The 16357-nt window shown below is 42.3% G+C and overlaps 1 protein-coding gene across 2 annotated transcripts in view; it reads left to right on the top strand.

The window, feature by feature from the left end:
- Positions 1 to 2396: 2396 nt before the first annotated feature.
- The window catches only part of Klf8 (KLF transcription factor 8), a 158009-nt gene continuing 144048 nt past the window's right edge, over positions 2397 to 16357 (top strand). Inside the window, exons 1-2 of one of the 2 annotated variants that reach the window (XM_075957847.1) lie at positions 2397 to 2438; positions 2815 to 2955. The gene's annotated coding sequence lies outside the window, so the exon portion shown is untranslated. Of the gene's footprint in view, positions 2439 to 2670; positions 2956 to 16357 lie in introns of those variants that run through there. The other variant, XM_075957846.1, reaches the window with a different exon arrangement.

Consider the following 16357-nt stretch of genomic DNA (forward strand, 5'->3'; position numbering starts at 1 on the left):
GAGACTAAATAGCTTTCTGTCCTTCTGCTGGTGAAGGAAGGTGGGGGTTTTTGATGACCTTGCATCAAGGTCAGAGGTTATAAAATTACTCACACGATCCTTGCATTTACATACCTAATGCCCTTCATTTGCCTTTCCTACATCTCTGACCAGTTAACTCCAGCAAAACAGCTTACCTGTTTTTCTAATATCATGGTACACTACAGATCTCCTTAAGAACTATATGGGAAAGTGTTTGTCTTCAGAGCCCTCTGACTGACATTTAAATTCCAGCTTTACCATTTCTTTGGGCTGGAGTTTTGGACAAGTCTACCTCCCAAGGCTTCTGTTTTCTCATCTGAAAATGAGGATAATAATAATAATAATAATAGCCAACTCATTGTGATGCTGTATAGTTAAATGAGGTAATATACACTAGTGGGTGTGAACGAATATAATCTCACTATAAAGCAGAGAAGATTCTATTAATTTAGATGGTCTTAAGTCTCCAAAAAACTATGCTCCCTGGAACTATTAAGAACCCTAAGTGAGAAATCAGCTACCAACTGCAAATCCTAAAGACAACCCAAAATCACACTGCTAGTAGACCACAGCTTCTACCAGTTAACCTCAATGTTAGCCCAAGGGTAAAGTATCTAGGCAGATATTTTAAGAGATAATAAAGGCAAGTTGTTTATAAAAGGCATCTATGTCTTTTTTGGCATGTTTAAAAATAGATACTAATCTGGGCGGTGGTGGCACATGACTTCAATCCCAGCTCTCGGGAGGCACAGGCAGGTGGATCTCTGAGTTTGAGGCCAGCCTGGTCTACAGAGTGAGTTCCAGGGCAGGAGGGAGGGCTACACTGAGACCCTGTCTTGAAAAACAGTAACAGTAAACCAAAACCAAAACCAAATAATAATAAAATAAAAATAGGCATTACTCAATATAGACAAAAAACCAATAATTGAATAAAATAAAAATAGATGTTACCCAATATATCTCTGAAAATACTGCCCATAATATTTTTTTAAATTTGTTTTTCCTATTTTATGTTCATTGGTGTTTTGCTTCCATGTACATCTGTGTGAGGGTGTCAGAAGCCCTGGAACTGGAGTCACAGACAATTGTGAGCTGCCATGTAGGTACTAGGAATTGAACCTGGGACCTCTGGAAGGGCAGACAGTGCTCTCAAATGCTGAGCCATCTCTCCAGCCCCAATATTTTCAAACATATATTTATTGGCTTCCCACTATACAGCAGCCAATACTCATATATATATTTTAAAAATAGATATATATCTATTTTTAGATATATAATCTTATAAAATACAAGTATATATATTTGGTTTTTATTTTTTCAAACATTTTTTTTGAGACAGGGTTTCTCCGTGGCTGTCCTGGAAATCATTTTGTAGAAAAGGCTGGCCTTGAACTCACAGAGTTCCATCTGCTTCTGCTTCCAGAGTGCTGGGATTAAAGGTGTGCACCATTGCTGCGGCCTGGCACTCTTCGTTTGTTTCTTCGTTTGAGACAGGATTTTTCTGTGTAGCTTTGGCACCTGTCCTTGAACTCGCTCTGTAGAGTAAGCTGGTCTGGAACTCACAGAGATCCACCTGCCTCTGCCTCCCAAGTGCTGGGATTAAAGGTGTGCGCCAGCACTGCCAGGTTCCTGGCCATATTTTACAGATGGAGACAAAAGGATGTTCTGAACAATTGAAAGTGACCCAGGAGGGGAAAATGGTCAAAGTTGGCTCTAAGATTTTCTTTTTGTTTTTTGGTATTGAAACCAGGTGTTATCAAGAACTAAGAAGAACACTAGCAACAAACACATTTTTTTTTAAGTTTTTCAAGACAGAGTCCTGGCACTAGCTCTGTAGACCAGGTCAGCCTCAAACTTACAAAGATCCCCCTGTCTCTGCCTCCCGAGTGCTGGGATTGGCATCTGTCACCACTGCCTCTCAACAAATATAATTTCTGATGGGTCACTGTAGAGCTCCACTTTCAGCCCATGGGATAGGTCCTATGCAATGCTCTTCTGACTTCTGAGTTGCCTGTTTTGTGGAGTGGGGTGGTGGTACTGGAAGGCTTTTTATGGTTTGGTAAAGGTATCACGCAGATTTCTGGGTATCACTACAGCTTCTTTTTCCATTCTAGTCAGAAATTTGGAGTCACATGGATGAAAGGTGATGACAGTATCCCCCCTCCGCCCCTGCACCAGGCATAACTTGGAGAAGCCCCAAAGGCCAGGAGAGCTATTAAGCCCCTTCAGTCTAGAAAGTGCACAAGAGTGGGCGGTGCCAAGGAGGGCGTAACAGGAACTTTCTGGAGTTCTGGCTGGCTAAGGAAGAGCTTTTACCAGAAGCAAAGTTAAGTGACCCGGCCTGGTGTGGTGGGGCTGAGCCTGGCTTGGCCGAAAGGAGTTTGGGTGGGGTAGAGTGAGCCAGCTTCTGGACAGAGGTGAGGAGGGGAGGCTTCCACTAGGAGCTAACCCCAGCTTCATAAACCCAACAAAAAGGTCTGGGGCATTGTTAAAAAGGCCCCAGGATTCTGTCCGCCCATCTAAGAGGGAGGAAAACCCCAGTTGTGTGATGCAGCTTTAAAGGGGCTGGTGATTGACAGAATGTGTAGCAGTGGATGGGGTGGAGCCGCTGGGTGGGGTCTGGGACAGGCAGCTGGGAGAAACCAAAAGGGAGAAACAAGCAAACCATTGCCCCAGATATCGCTAAGGCTGGGCAAGGGACGCTCCTGCGAATGAGGGGAAAGGAGGGTTTTCCATCTTACCACCACTCACACCACTGGCTAACTCCCTCACACCCTTCTGTCTCGTCTTAAGATCAGTACTACGGAGTGTGCCGGCATCTCCCTAAGTCTCCCTGGGCTTGGCTCGCGGGGCGAGGCGGCGAGGACCCGCGCGCGCTCTGGCCCTGGAAGGGGCTGGCAAGAGAGGATGCCTTCGGAGGCGCGGAACCCCAAAGTAAGTCCCTTTCATTTTGCGCGGCCAGCACCTCGCCTTCGGCCGCCCTCGCAGGGTTTCGGCGGGGCGGGGACGTGGCCGCATTTCTTCGGGTGGCTCACTCCAGGAGGAAAGAAGGGTGGGGCAGGGTGGAGTAGGGTGGAGGAGACGGGTGGAGGGTGGTGCTCTCGCGCCCAGAGAGGCCACGCGGCCAGCCCGTGCGCACTGAAGCGTGTTGTGTGTTTACAGCCTGGGTTTCCACTCCTGGTGTTACTGCTTCCCTGCCACCCTTCTAGCATTCTTTCTTTTTGTCACACTCCAGCATCCCTATCAGGTTGCTTGAAACCTCAAGCTGCGAGCTGGGAGGGCTCCATCTTGCCTGGCTTCTTAAAGGGGCAGTGCACAATTTTACCTAGGGGATGTCTCTACTTGGACTGGCAATTCAGTTTCAAAAAGAATATCTATCTGTGTCTTACCTTGTTTTAACACTACCTGTTTATTGGAAGGAATTTATGTGCAGAGAGCGGCACCTCCCTCCCCCAGCTTCCCCTTCAAACTTGGTTGTAATATCCAGTGGAATTTTAGGAGGTGCAGCGTGGGCATTGATGCCAATGTGCACATTAGTTAACCACAGAGTCAATTGGCTCTGCAGTTTTAGCTAAAGGGAAACATTTCCATTTCTTAAGAGATAACACTGCAGTTTAGATGACTTGAACAAATTAATTCATTCTACAAATATATATTTAATGCCAACTTTATTGCCTGTGGCTGATTATGCTGCTGGACGATGTGTATAACATCTCAAGGCCCTGCAGAATGCTGTCAGTGACTCCTTTATTAGCTGATTGCTGGCCAAGACCTCCTCCCAGGATATGGAGAGGAATGTTGAATTTGATTCCAACATTTGCCAAGCATCTCTAACATACACACTCCTAGTTCATATGTATTTTCTTCCTATCGATGCTGGGAATCCATATACTCAAACCAAAGGAACTGGGAGCACAGGCTGGGTAACAGGATAGCTAGTCAAAATGGCTTGCAAAGTGAGTGTGTTGGTACATGCCTGTCGTGTCCGCACACAGGAAGCAGAGGCAGGTAGATCTCTATGAGGTCAGGGTCAGTCTGGCCTGCATAGTAAGATCTAGGCCCCCAGAGCTACAGAATGAGACACTGTCTTAACAAAAACAAAAAACAAAAAAAAAAACCAAGCTTTGGAAGAGAACAGGGCAGATCTTGTATGCTCGATCATTTTCACGTTGGTGTCTTATCCACTACCTTGTGTTGGGAAGGAGGGCCTCACTACCTCCCTCCCATTAGCTAAAAAGAATTGGTATAACAAAAATTCAGGAGAAATGGCTTTTATGGACCAGGGACATTTTTTACATGTGTTTCTCTTTTGTTTCTGCTTAGCGAGGGTGAGGGTGGCAGGATTGAGGATGGAACTTAATGATGTCTCCACACACAGTCCACCAGTTATCTGTCTCTAGTTTAAATGCACAGAGTCGCTTTCTTCTGTAATACGCTGGCTTTCATTGTGTCTCTAGGACCAGTTCTCAGCAAGAAAAGGTGTCTGTTCTAGGTTCCCCAGCAACATTTTAAAGCGAATAACAATTCTCTATCCTGTGTCTCCTCGCCTCTATCCTGTGTCTCGTCTGTACATCTTCTAAATTTCAAACAGTCTTATTCCAAACAGCCCATATTATTGAGTTGGCTGGATTCAGATTAAAAAAAAAAGACAAAAAAAACCCCCACGACTCAACATTTTTCCTGTGGCCTCCTGAAAACAAAGGAAAACACCTTCAAAAGAACCACTCCTGGTTGGTTTTGACAGAGGGAGTGTAGTCTTGTCATTGAGTCAAAAGCCACTTGTGCATACCAAACCTCCCCTTGAATGGAGGGAGGGGAAGGAACTGTGTGTTGATTCCGCAGCCACTATTCCGCCTTTGGTATTTATGTCATTTATTAGGGGCTGTTGTATTTCTGTTTTAACATTTGCTTGTCCCTTGTTTCACATTTGTTGGATTTTCTTTGTGGGGAATTTCTAGTTGTATATTTGGGAACTAGGAAACGCTTAGCTGTCATATTGTTGCTGAAATATGCTTAATGCCTTTCTAGGACAATGGAAACTTTATGAACCTATTAAGAAGTACTCAAGGAAAGCAGTAGAAATTTTCTCCAAGGGTTTTAAGTGGCTTTTGCGTTATTTGGCGTCGTTCTGCTTCCTTGGATTTTCATCTATGACAAGGAAAAGGGGCTTCATGAGAGATAATTGTAAAAAAACAAAAACAAAAGAGTATCTCTCTTTGTCTCTGTCCACCTTCTGTCTCTTTCTCCCCCTTCCCCTCCCTCTGCCTTTGCTTCGCCTCCCTCTGCTTTTGTAATTCCGTAGCACTAGTTCCAACCCTCAAATTGCCTTTTGGAATGCCTAGACTTTCCTATACTAGAAAAGTTTGGACAGCTTTGCTTAAGTCCTGTTTTGGTTCTTATTCAGCCCACAAAAGTAGAAAGCTGCAAAAGAGAAAAATTTCAACACAAATTTGTATTGTATCATGATAGTCATTTATTCATTTAGTTATTTCATGTATTTCAATTTTTAATGAATTCATTCATTAATTCATTTACCATTGTGGAGATGCTCTTGGAAGACAGCAAAGATATGTGTTGGGTAAAGATCTAAATTAGTAGGAATAAAGTATGGCATGCTGGGGGAGAGCTACTTAATCCAAAATAGTCACAGGAAGCCTCTTTGATACAAAACAGAATATCTCCTGAAATCAGGGAGGTAGCTATGAGGATATTTGAGAAGGGTGTTTTATGTGGTGTGTTCCAGGACTAGCAAGAATCCCATTATTGCAACCATGGTAGCAGATACCTGGTATCCCAGCACTTTTGAAGCTGAAGGACAGCCTTTGCTAGCTTGAGGTACATAAGCAAGGCTGTCTGAGAAAGAAAGGAAGGGAGGGAGAGAGAGGGGGCGAGCATCATTGGAGATAGGACATGAGGTCAGTGAGACAGAGGAAGGCAGATGCTGCAGAATAGGACGTAAAGACTTTGGCTTTTTTCTGAAGGAGTTAGGATGCATTTTCTTCTGTTCTTTAATATTGTAATTATCTTTTTTGTTTTAAGTTGAAACAGAATTGTATTACTTCCCTCCTTTTCACCATTCCCACAAATTGATAGCACAGGGTGGTGGTGCTGGTGCAAGCCTTTTATACCAGGCAGAGACAGGTGGATCTCTGTGAGTTTAAGGCCAGCCTGGTTCCAAAGCTATAGAGAAATCCTGTCTCGAAAAACCAACAAAAGAGAAAGAGAGAGAGAGAGAGAGAGAGAGAGAGAGAGAGAGAGCGAGAGCACTGAGCTGTTGAGCTGTTGATCTTGACAAAGTTGAGGTATATTGTTTTGCTGTTTGGCTGCAATGCTCATTGTAAAAATTCTTAGTAGAAGCCAGGTGGTGGTGGTGGTGGCGGCAAATGCCCTTAATCCCAGCACTTGGGAGGCAGAGACAGGTGGATCTCTATGAGTTTGAGGTCGGCCTGGTCTACAGAGTTAGTTCCAGCACAGGCTCCAGAGGTACAGAGAAACCCTGTCTCAAAAAACAAAACAAAACAAAAAACTTAGTAGGAATTTTTTGTGAGTTGTTCTTACAAACTAGTACTTAATTTTCACGGTGGCCCTTATTATCATAATTATCTGAGGATGGTTTCAACGTGAAAATACAAATGGCTCCAGTGCATTTTAACAAAAATATCACCATACATTTATTAGCACTAGGGAAATTCTTAACTTTAATTACAAAAGTGTCACAGATTTTATAATGCTATTTATCATGGAAATGTGAAATATTTGTTTGGAAATCTTTTTTAAACGTTCAGTACTGCAAACATTATTTCTTCTTTCTTTTCTTTTCTTTTCTTTCTTTCTTTTTTTTTTTGGCTTTTCTAGACAGGATTTCTTTGGGTACCAGTCCTGGAACTTTCTCTGTAGACCAGGTTGGCCTCAAACTCACAGAGATCCGCCTGCCTCTGCCTCCCAAGTGCTGGGATTAAAGGCCGCCACCGGGCCACATCAATTCTTTTCAGTTAGTTGTTCAATGTGCTTTTCCTCAAGTCCTCTAAGAAGACGTTCCATGTTTAGATGTCTCACTAGCCTGGGGAACTCAGAAAGACAGAATGAGAAGAAAGGAGTTAAAGGAGAGAGAAAAAGGACCAGAGTTCATAGTGGAAACTCTAACAAGGTAGTTTTCAGTGTCTCCATTTTACAGTTTGAAAATTCTATAGTTTTTAGGCCTTGAAAATCCCCCTTCTTATTACAGATCCTCTTTAGGAGTGAAGTAGGTGTGTATGTTGGATGTATGCATGGAGAACTACTTGCCCCCCCATAATTCTCAGTTTGGCCACATAGTAGACTCAACTTCATGAAAATTTGGATATCTTTGCCTATCTGTATAGATTTGGATTAGGTACCTGGGGAGTAACCTGAAAGAAGGTAGTGTAAAAATCAGTCTTCAGGTGATTTACACACACACACTCCCCAATCACCCAGAGATCAGAGATGTGCCAACCACTCTGAACAAAACCTTCCCATAAGCAGTGGGCATGGACAACTGTTATTTAAGCTGGACATGGTATATAATCCATCCCTTTAATAGCTGCGGTTGAGGTTGAGGCAGGTGGAAGAGACAGGTGGATCTCAGAGGTGGAGGTCAACCTGTTTTACAGAGAGAGTTCCAGGACAGCCAGGGCTGGGTAGAGAGAGACCATGTCTCAGAAAACAAAACAAAACAAATAAACAAAGCATGTCAAATTTCAGGCCTTGACTTAGATGATCCGGTTCAGAAACTCTTATGGGTGGGACCCAGTAATATGGATTTTAACAAGCCTCTAGGTGGCTCATTGCTTTAGAATTTAGAGGATCTCAAACATTTGTTCCAGGTCCAACACACCTGAGGATATAATCGACTTCATTCAGTAACTGAAGATTTCTGTGCTTGTAGGTGATAGGCAGGAAAGATGCGCTTGCTCCCACCCCGTGTCAGGGCTGCATTCCCACGCCATCACCCCACCGATTGTATTGCATGCATCATGTGCCCACCTCTTTTTTTATTTTTAGCTGAAACCTTTGTTTATTGTGCATTGCTTTATTTAATCTTCCCAGTAACTTCGTAAGACAGATACTGTTATCTCTATTTCACAGATGAAGAAACTGGGGCTCAGGAGAGTCGTTACTAAAGATCATACAGACTAGTTAGTGAAGGATAGATTGGAGTGATATTTTGTTTGTGTTTTAACAAATGAAGCTTGGCTGAAGATCAGAGGACACAGCTAAGCCACTAGAAGCCAGGCAGTGGTGGCTCACACCTTTCATCCCACGCCTTTAGTCCCAGCACTAGGGAGGTGGAGACAGGAAGGGTTCTGCCTGGTAGAGATGACTGTAAGGCAGGGGGAGACTAGAGCTCAGTGTAGTGGGAGGATTTAGTCTGAAGGCTCAGTCTGCGGATAGGATTGCCCCTTCAGTCTGAGCATTGGTAGAGGTAAAAGGTCTCCCTAGCGGCTATTGCTTCTCCTATCTCTCTCGGCTTTCACCCACTAATACCTGACTCCGGGATTCTGTTAAGAACAATTGAAATTCTAGCTACCGTATGTTCTCTGTTGTATCCTAGGAGATTTTGTTCTGTCAGCTGATGTCCTTCTGTCCTGACTTCCTCACTTTTTCTTCTTTTGTCCTCCCACCTATCCTGACATGCCTACACAGTATATACTACCTTGCTCCAGACTCTCTCTTAAGCGCTTCCTTTAGATGCGTCAATTCATACCCTGGTCACAACAGTCCCTTGAAGGAGGTGCTGTTGTTTTCCTGCTTTATAATTGGAGCACAGGAAAACCAAGCAATTTGCCCAAGCTTCCGGAGCTTGTAAGTGGCAGAAAGACATCTGGTGTGGAGTGTGCAAAGTGTGCACGCTGATCATTTCGTCATACTGCCTTATCGGCAGTAGTTTGAATGAGAAATGTGGCCAGTGGGCTTGGGTCTTTAGACACTTGGTCCCCAGTTGGTAGCACTCTTTGGGGAGATTGTGGAACCTTTGGAAGACGGAACCTTGTTAGAGGAAGGAAATCACTGGAGCAGGCTTTGAGTGTCTCTAGTCTCACCCTTACTTTCTGTTCGCCCTCTCTGCTTAGTGCTGTGGTTCAAGATGTGAGCTTTGAACTTGCTACTCCAGCCGCCATGGCTGCCACTTGCTGCCATGCTTCCTCGCCATGATGGCCTCTTAGCCTTCTGGAGCCATAATCCTAAACAAACCCATTCTTCCCTAAGTTGCTTTGGTCATGCTGTTTTGTCCCAAGCAACAGGAAAGCTATGAATACACCTTTCTAGCCATACTTTCTTTCCGGGTCTCAAGCAATCTTTCCTCTATAGCATGCAAATTAACATCCACTTTGTCTTCACTTTTGATTTAAATCCTTTCTGAAGCTGTGCTCATCGAAGTTACCACAGGCTCTCTCCTGCCTAGTGGTAAATCTTTAACCCTTCCAACTATGGCCTTCAGGGTTGCAGGCTGTCTTTTCTTCAGAGCCTCCCCTTGCTTGTCTGTTCTGTCAGTGTTATTTCTTAGATTTCCACTTGCCTCTTACTGCTCTCTGCACTCTCTTCTCTCGCTACTCTGGAATCCTTCAGTATTTCTGCCGCTACTTGTATGATGACATCTGTCTGCATGGCAAGTCTCCATTTTCAAACGGAATGTTTCTCCCGAGCCTAGACCACACATCTGTTAACTGGACAGACATTCCAGCATCTCACATGTGGTGTGTCTAACACCCTTTATGTATTGTCAAACCTTCCATTTCCCTAACGGACTCAGTTACCCTTTCTTTTCCTCCCTTTGCAATTATGCCAATCATGTTTTTTCATTGTCTCTAACCTGGCATATTAAAACAGCTCTTTTGCTGTTGTTTTCCTTGCGTATCTGTGTTTCCTGTTGAGTTGTATGCTCCAAAATGTGTTGGGGCCCTAACTTTTTCAGTGCCTTAGAATGTGAGTGTATTTGAAGATTGTTGTTTTGTGTTTGGTTTCTGAGACAGGGTTTCTCTGCATAACTGCTCTGCCTGTCCTGAAACTTGTTTTGTAGACTAGGCTGGCCTTGAATTCACAGAGATCCACCTGCCCCTGTCTCCCAGATTCTGCAACTAAAGGTGTGTACCACTGTCATCACCATCTGGTGAGACCTTTTTTTTTTTAATGATTTTTTGAGACGGGGTCTCTCTGTGTAACATCTCTGGCTGCCCTGGAATTTGCACTGTAGACCAGGCTGGCCTCGAACTCACAGAGATACATCTGCTTCTGTTCACTTGGATGGGAGACTTTTTTAAAGAGAGGCAGTAAAGTAAGAATGAGGTCAACCGTACTGATTTAATTACTGGAAACATAAGATGAGAAATTTAGACACAAAACTCACACATTGGTGCTAAGTGAAAAGCTAGACAGCAAAGACAGCTATCTGCAAGACAAGTGGGAGGTCTATACCTAATCCCTCCCTCGGAGCCCTCAGAAGAAACCTCCCGCTGCCGCTTTAGCTTCAGATTGCTGGTCCGGAGAACTGTAGGACAGTGTGTTTGTACTGTTAAATTAGTGTGTGATGCTTTCTTATGGTAGTCTCTATAAACTAATATTGAGTCCAGTCTGTTGTATAACTTAGGCCTTTTCTGAGATTTTAACCCTTTCTTGTCCAATGTTGAGAATCTTTCAGAGATGCCCTGTCATAGGATTAAATCCATGCCTCTTCATAAGACACTTTTGTCTACAACCTGCTATGCAGATAGCAGATTTTTCCCCGCCATAGGACTCCTGTTAAACTTATTAATATTTCTTGGATATGCCATATTTTTTCCCACAAATTCTGTCTTTAATCCTTGCTTTTCCCTTTCTCCCTAGTGTCTTTCCTGGGCTAGGAGTGTACCTCTGTGTTGGAGTGCTAAGCCAGCGCGTTCCCGTTCCAGCAGTGCAAACATTCCATTAGCGTTTTCTACTTCAGCCCACCCTTGCATCTCAGTTTTCTCTTTCCGGCAAACTCCTAGGTGTATCATGAGCTCCAATTCAAATTCTATGAAGTCTAGCTGTTGTTAAAAGTATACGTAGGACTTGGGTAGTCAGGGTGATGGGAAAGGGATATTCCCATCAGGAACAACATAACCATGGAAACAAAGGCAGAAATATAATAAATATAATGTGGGTTGAAGGAGATTGAAGCAAAGGCAGCCGCTGGAGAAGACAGAACGCTCAGGCTATATAGCATTCACTCTTTCAGATCCTACATATGAGTGTACTCGTGTGGTAGTACTTGATATGCCTGGCTTAGTTCACTTAGTATAGTGTCCTTTAGCTTTCGCATGTTGTGGTGTATGGCAGCATTTCATTCTTTATAATGACTAGATAATTCCATTTTGGTGGAATTTCCATTTCTTTTTCTTTTGGTTTTTGGAGACAAAGTTTCTGTTTACAGCCCTGGCTATCCTGGAGCTCGCTCTGTAGACCAGGTTGGTCTTGAACTCACAGAGATCTGCCTGCCTCTGCCTCTGCCTCCTGAGAGCTGGGATTAAAGGTGGGCACCACCACCGCCTGACAATACAATCTCATTCTTGTCTTTTACTTTCTCTTCTCATGCTTCTGGGTACCTGTCCAAAATTACTTGCTTGTTCCAATGTCTGGAAGTGTTTTTTCCTAATAGGTTCAGTTTTAGGTCTTACGTTTAACTATTTAATCAGTTTTGAGTTGATTTCTGTAGCTGGTGATTGGGACTGCATCTACATTCCTCTGCATGTAGATAATCAATTTTCCTAGCACCATTTATAGAAAGACTGTCATTTCTTCAGGTCATTCTCTTAGAACGTCTGCTAGAAATCAATTGTCTGCAACTGGATGGACTTACTTGTCTCTGTTTTGTTCCATTGGTATCTATTTGTTTCTATACCATTTCTAACAGCTGGTCTTACTCATGCCTTTATGCAGACAATATAGCTTTATAGTATATTTTGAAGATGATGCCTTTGTTGTTCTTATTCTATAAGGTAGCTTTGAGTATTTAGGGCTTTTTGTCTATATATATGTTATGATTTTTTTCTAGCTAGAAGAATGTTATTGATATCATAACAGGGTGTGTATTGAATGTGTGCCTTACTTTAGGTAGTGTGAATATAGTAATGCTGTTTCTTCATTTTTTTGTTTTTTCAAGAGTTTCCTTGTGTGTAGCCCTGGCTATATTGCATCTTGGCTCTGTAGACCAGGATGGTCTCAGATCAAACTCAGAGATCTGCCTGACTCTTTGTCCTGAGTGCTGGGATTAAAAAGGTGTATTCCACCTCCGCCTGGCAATTTTTGTTGTTGTTTGTTTTTTTTTTTCAGACAGATGAAAGATTTGAAAAGTGAGACAATAGATAGAAAACTTCTTGATAGGTCACAGTTCAAAGACCTGCACACCGATATCAGGGTGCACATGTCCATGTTTTTGAAGAATGTGTTCTCAGAATTAGACTTCATTGTCAGCACCAGAACCCTGAGCAGGTGCTTCAACCTTAAATATTTAATTTATTAATTAAAGTTAATATCTTTGATTATAATTAAAGTTAAGATTTGTTGTTATTTAAGACAGGGTCTCATTATGTACCTTTGGCAGTCCTGGAACTTACTATGTAGATCAAGCTCGCCTCAAACTCACCAAGATCCTTATGCCCCTGTCTCCTAAGTCTTAAGCATGGACTGAGTTTAAGAAATGAGAAGTTGTGCCGTGGTGGGATCCCCGTCTCTGCCTCTTGGCCCATCATGGTATAAATTGCTCCGTTTTACAACACCAGTCCTACCACGGTGGACAGACACCCAAAACCATGACCAAGATAAATCTGTCCCTCTAATACTGGGCATGGGGGTAGGCACTGTCATTTAAACTAACTCAAGTAAACTAATATTTGTTTAATCCCATTCAGGAAAAAATGAGATTGTATGGAAAGAGATAGGAGATTGGTGGGACTCCAAAGTCTGTTCTCTCTGTGTGTATCTGTTGTTATCCCCACTTTTAGAAAGCAATAACCCCTAGTGGGCAAGAGATAACTTCCTTGTGTGCTGAGTTCATGTTACAGTTGTTATGGTTCAGTTACTTGAAAAGACTTTGGATGTCATCATTCTGTTTCCAAACTCACGGGACTCTGATATGCCTAGCTTTGATCAGTTCTGGGTTGCTAGATGGGTTCTTAGGACCATGTAATATGACCAGGGCTCACAGCTTTGCTAACCAGTGAGGTGTTTCCAGGGGATAATTTCCCCAGTCTCTGTTATTCTATTATAGCAATAGAAAGCAGATGAATATAAGTACCTAGCATAGAACATTCAGTCAATAAATGTTACATACATGGATTTTCTACCCCTTTTCCTGCTCTTTCCTATTAAAACCTACTTGGATTGGGCCTACTATAAGTACATGCTTTCTCACTCAAGCTCACCTCAAATTCTGAGACATTTTTATATCTGTCACACCCTGTTCAGCCTACTTACAAATTTGACACCCTAATTTGCTGATGAACTGTATGTATTCCTTCATCTATCCTTTACTTCCCCGAGATATGCTCAAACCTTAGTGCACATAAATTCCTTCAGTTCTGTTTGTAATGCAAATTGAGCCTGGAGATTCGGACTGGAGCCTTGGAAGCTCTCTCCGTTCTAACTGCTTGACTGGCCTGAATGGATTGCACAGTGTATAGTAAAGGGAAAAGTTAAAATTTCATCAAATCTGTTTTCTTTCCAGGAGAAGTGATTGCTATTTAAATATGTTAAATGACTTTCTCAAGGTCACAGAGCTAGTCAGTGACAGAGTCCAGACTTCAGTCCTAGTAACTGCTGTTTATTATGCTGTGCTTACTAGTCTTTGCTTAAAATCAATTCTCGAAGCAATGCCTTGATTTTGAATTTCTTTTTCTATCTCACCTTAGCCTATGAAAGTACAGTAGAGGAGTTTTATTGTGTCTTCATTGAATACAATTTTGTTTTGTTGAATTATTACTTTATTTACTGTTGTGTCCTTGTAAATAGATTAAGTCAATTTCATTGAACACGAGTGATGATTACTTTATGAAACCTTTAAGTAACATAGAAGGCTGCTTCTTACACTATTCATACAGTTTTATTGGTCAAAAAGGAGAAGTGAGGCTGATTCAAATATCTGAAGATAAGATTCATAGTTGCTGATGAGGGAGAGGTAAAATTCTTTAAAATGTGCTTTTACTTCTGGTCTGAAAGCATGCCTACTCTATCCGAATGAGGCTGAGGTCCTCTTGTCTCAGTGCATGGAGGGTCAATGGACAACTTACTTATTAGATAGCAGCTATCTTTCAAGCTATTTATTGCCAGGTCCTTCCGCCCAGAATACCTACAAGTTGATGAACTTCCGATAATCTGATAGCCCAGGCATCTGACATTTGAGAACCTGCACAACCCTCTTGGGTATCATTGGAATCTGCCACTTGAGTTCTTCGTCTTCAGCTGTGTTGCAATGTGTGTGACCATGTTTATAATGCCTGGTGGCACCTTTAACAACCTGCAAGCTTTTTCTCGTTTGTAAAAATGCATTTGGTGCAGTTGTGTTAAATTTGTCCTTTTTGACTCACTCAGGGGATTTAAAATATAATATTCATAATTGGGTAGGTTTATGCTTGGGAAGCTAATTTTGTATTCAGCCTTCTGCTAGTGAGAAACAGTACATTCATAGGGAGGAAAATATTCAAGCAAAGCAGCCTCTTGGTGAGTAGTCAAGGGTCAGGGCAGCACGAGCTTCTGAATGCCCAGCATTGTTTCTCCCCCCCCCCCCGTGTAAATGTTATTTTGTTGAATCAACGTAATACAAACCCGTGAAACGCCATTTTCCCGTGTTATGAATAAGAAAATATAGAATCAGCGAAGTTAACTAAATATCTTCCTCTAGATCACATAAATTGTACTTTAAGTGATAGATCATGTCACTTTTACTCATCAAAGTTAGCAAAATGACAGATTCAAAGTCACAGGCTTTTAAAACATATTTGCTGGTTTCCCATGATTTACCCATTTTCTTCTCACTGCCTTACAGAGAGTGAAAATTAGATCAGGGGCCTTTGGACTCCTATAGTAATAGACTCAGTTATATAGAAATATCTTAGTCATGTCTGCCCTGAATGCCTACAATGTAAGAGGATTCCAGAAAATACATATTTATGTATGTCTATAGGCACAGATAAACATACTCATTCAGAAATTGCTATCCTGATATACACAGACTTATAAAGATACATTGCATAGGGAATGGAGAGATGACTCAGTGGTTAAAAAGCACTGACTGTTCTTCCAGAGGATCCGGGTTCAATTCCCAGCACCCACATGGCAGCTCACAACTGTCTGAAGATCCAGTTGCAGGGGATCTGACACCTTCACACCAATGCACATCAAATAAACTTAAATAAACCATAAAAATATTTTAAAAAGATACATTGCATAAATGAATATACTTGGTTTTCTGATGTTATAAAAAATTACACCATAAATAGTGTCTTATTTTTATTTTTCAAGACATGGTTTCTCTGTAGCTTTGGAGCCTGTCCTGGTACTCTCTCTGTAGACTAGACTGGCCTCGAACTCACAGAGATCCACTACCTCCCTAGTGCTGGGATTAAAGGTATGCGCCAGCATTGTCTAGCTTTTTTTTTTTAAACGTGTATTGGTGTTCTGCCATGGGTGGTAGGTCCCCTAGAACTGGAATTGCAGATGGTTGTGAGCTGCCATATGGGTGCTGGGAATTGAACTAGGGTCCTCTGGAATGGCAGTCAGTGCTCTTAACCACTGAGAAATCCCTCCAGCCCCCACAAATAGTATCTTATACTGAATTCATACTGCTTCTAAACTTGGCCTCCTAACTTTCTGATGTGATTCATTCTTTCAGTCTCCTGTACTTGAGCTGTTAGTACAGTTCAAATTTTCTGTGCATAAATGATCTGTTTCTCTGATTACAGTACAGTTAGAACCAGAAGGTCTGGGTGGAACCTCAGGAGAATATTTCTATGACCACAGAGTGGGTGACTTAAAACACAGAAATTCATTCTCATAGTTCCATAGGATAAGAGCCTGGCATCAACATGCTGGCAAGGCCAGGGTCCCACACAGACCTCTACACTAAGAACCTTGGTTGGCTTTTCCAGCTTCTTCTAGCCCCATGTATTCCCTGGCTTGTGACAGCACAACTGATTTCTCTGTCCTTTATTTGTGTGTATGTTTCTCTCTCATCTCATGATGGCTTCTTGTAAGAGCATACTAAACCAAGGTCTCCCTTAATCACCTCACCTTGATTTTATTCACAAAGACTTAAATGATTTTCAAGTAAGGTCTCATTGGCAAGAACTAACCACAACATAGCAAA

The sequence above is a fragment of the Microtus pennsylvanicus genome, chromosome X, assembly GCF_037038515.1.
Source record: "Microtus pennsylvanicus isolate mMicPen1 chromosome X, mMicPen1.hap1, whole genome shotgun sequence".
Classification (NCBI taxonomy): Eukaryota; Metazoa; Chordata; class Mammalia; order Rodentia; family Cricetidae; genus Microtus; species Microtus pennsylvanicus.